Source organism: Gossypium hirsutum, chromosome A03 (assembly GCF_007990345.1).
Source record: "Gossypium hirsutum isolate 1008001.06 chromosome A03, Gossypium_hirsutum_v2.1, whole genome shotgun sequence".
NCBI lineage: Eukaryota > Viridiplantae > Streptophyta > Magnoliopsida > Malvales > Malvaceae > Gossypium > Gossypium hirsutum.
Genome location: NC_053426.1, coordinates 57,528,811 through 57,532,532, shown reverse-complemented (window position 1 = coordinate 57,532,532; position 3,722 = coordinate 57,528,811).

The window sequence follows — 3,722 nt, the reverse complement described above, 5'->3', positions numbered from 1 at the left end:
AATAGCATATAATTGATAGTAATTCAATTCATAACACATTTATTTGTATATAGACTTACCTCGTATGGATTCGGATAGACAGAATCAACTATTAGATGACTTTCGACTTTCCCCGATCTAATTCTATTTTCTTTAATTCTTGATCTATATAATTCAAATTTAACTATTTTACTCACCAAATCATTCAAATCAATCCACAAACACACATTTAGGGCATTTTACAAATTAGCCCTCATATTATTTTGACAATTTAGTCCCTAATCACAAAAATCACAAAATACACAAAATTTGCATATACTTATGCTTAGCCGAATATTCATAGCACTCATACAAGTCCACATATTTCATTTATTTCACATTTTAGTCCCTTAATTTACAAATTTCACAATTTAGTCCAAATTACTCAAATTCATCAAAAATTCAAATACAAAATATATCAACCCAACACATATCTTTCAATTTCTATCAACTAACTTCGCAAAGCTCACAATTTCATCAATGGAATATTTTAAAATCATCATCAAAATCAGAAATTTAGGCATCGGCTTTATAGAATATCAAGCAACGATCACAAAAACGTAGAAATTATCGAAAACGGATCAAAACACATACTTAATCAAGCAAAACCTTAGTCGAACCCTAACTCAATCTTTTTCTTTCTTATTTCTTTGATTTTCGGCAAGCATGGATGAATATAATGGCTAATTTTAATATTTCTTTTATTTAACACATTAATACACCATTTACCATTATACCCTTAGTTAATTCACATTTAAACCATTAACATACAAGGCCATTAATGTCCACCCAAACTTCCAATGGTCAAATAACAAGATAAGGACCTCTCATTTAAAAAGACATAACAAATAGGCACTTTAACAATTAGAAGGCCACTTTTACAATTTACGCGATTAGGTCCTTTTATCAAATTAAACACACAAATGATCGAATTTTCATATGAAACTTTCACACATGTCAATTCACATATTTTAAGCACAAAAAATAATATTTAAATACTTTTTTGACTCAGATTTGAGGTTTCGAAACCACTATTCTGAGTAAGGACTAAATCAAACTGTTACACTCATGCTCATTGCTAGAACAGAATCAAAAATTCTTTTTTGACAATGCATGTGTGAATGCCTTTATTCAGTTAAAAAAGCAGCTAGTGAATGCACCCATTGTCGCTGCACTAGATTGGTCTCAAACTTTTGATGTTATGTGTGATGCAAGCGACTTTGCTGTGGGTGCGATTCTAGGACAATGAAAGGGAAAATATTTCACGCCATTTATTATGCTAGCAAAACTCTTACAGAGGCTCAATTCAATTATACCACCACAAAGAAAGAATTGCTGGCTGTAGTCTTTTCTTTCAATAAGTTTTGTTCCTATCTTGTCGGTGCAAAGGTTACTGAATTTACTGATCGCTTGACGTTGAGATATCTCTTTGCGAAAAAAGTTGTCAGACCAAAACTAATACGTTGGATATTACTATTGCAAGAATTTGACATTGAGATAAAAGACCATAAGGGTTCAGAGAATCAAGTTGCAGACCATCTGTCTCGATTAGAACTTGGCAGCAAAGACGAAAACACACTTCAAATTGTCAATGTATTCCCAGATGAGTAGTTATTTAATGTAGATGCAACTCTTTGGTATGTTTATTTTGTTAATTATCTAGTGTGTGGAAAACTCCCATTAGGTGTCACAGGCCATTAAAAAAAGATTTCTTCGTGACGTAATGAAGTATCATTGGAACGAGCCGTATTTATTCAAGGTATGCAATGACAACATCATTCGACATTGTGTTCCGAAAGAGGAGATGATTTCAATCCTGAACCATTGTCATGTTGCTCCTTGTGGATGTCATTTCGATGGTATGAGAACTACTTCTAAAGTTCTGCAATCAAGATTCTACTAGCCATGATTATTTAAAGATGCCCATAATTTTGTGAATTAATGCGATAGTTGTCAGCGCACCGATTTTATATCCTGACGCAATGAAATATTGTATCAGCCAATTATATAGGTTAAATTATTTGATGTTTAGGGTATGGATTTTATGGAACCATTTCCATGTTTATTTGGAAATATTTATATATTAGTAGCTGTTGACTATGTCTCGAAGTGGGTTGAAGCTGCTGCAGTCCCAAAGGATGATGCAAAGATAGTGCTAAAACTTTTTCACGAGCATATACTCACCCACTTCGGCACATCAAAGGTATTGATTAGTGATCAGGGTACACACTTTCATTGCAACCAAGTGGCAACCGCACTAAAGAGATATGAAGTTAATCATAGAATGGCTACTACTTATCATCTGCAAAACTAATGGACAAGCCAAAGTATCGAATCGACAAATTAAGAACATTCTTGAGAAGGTTGTAAACCCTTCGAGGAAAGATTGGCCTTTCAGATTGGATGACACTTTATGGGCATTGCGGACAGTATACAAAACTCCATTAGGGATGTCACCATATCAATTGGTTTTTAAGAAAGCATGTCACTTGCCAGTTGAACTGGAACACAAAGCAATGTGGACAATTAAACAAGTGAACATAAACTATGAAGCGACTGGAAAGAAAAGGCTATTGGATATCACTAAACTAGAGGAGATTAAGATAAATGCCTATGAAAATGCTATGATTTATAAGGAAAAGACCAAATGATGGTATGACAAGATTATTTTACAATGAAAATCTATCGTTGGTCAACAGGTTTTATTATTCAATTCTGGACTTAAATTGCACCCAAATAAATTGCGTTCACCTTGATCTGGACCTTTTTGAATTTGTCAACATATTTCCTCATGGTGCAACCACAATTCGAGATTTACGTGATAGACACCAGTTCAAAGTAAATAGGCAGAGGCTAAAACACTTTTTTGGCAACAGTGATCAAAAGCAGGAAAAACCATTAAATTGGTTGAAAAGTTTTAATTTTTAATTATTACTCTGTGATTTTAGTTTATTTTATTTATGTTTTATTAATTTTTTCCTTCCTTTTTGTAGAATAATTAGGTACCATTGTCGACTCATTGAAATTTTGCTGTCAACGCATTTCGTAATTCTGTACTACCATTTATAACTCATCAGAATTGTGGAAAATTCAGATTCCACCATTGGATCAAAAATCACTCAGCCATTTGATCCTTCTAAGCAGGCACAATTTCTATTGACTACAATTATTCCCGCCAGCTTTATATCTCTCCACAAAACAACACACCTCTCTATCTTCCTCTTTCACTCACTATAAATCCTCATCCACTATACCGACTGTAACGTATTCAGGCAACCATTTTTATTTCTTTTTTCTTCTCAAGATCATATCTTTTCAACTTTAAAATGTTTTCTCTCAACAAAAGATGGCAAAAATGAAAGGTTCAGTCAAGGAAGCCACCAAATCTGGTGATGAAGGATAAGATAGCTTGAAGAATTCCTGCAAAAGATTGATAGCTTGTTTGAGCATGGTATTTTTGCTGATCAAGAGGACACTATTGTTGAGAACAAAGTTGTTGCTGCAGAAGAGGAAGTTGTTGCTGAAGAAGAAGAAGTTGCTGAAGATGAAAAAGAAAAAGAAAAGGAAGATTCTTCTATGAACATTGTCACCACACCTAAGTTTATGGATGCAAATATTGATAATTTGGAGTGAGATGGTGCAAGACCATCAGAAGTTGCTAAGGTAACTAGTGAGGAGCAATGCTATTCATTGGCAATAGTGGT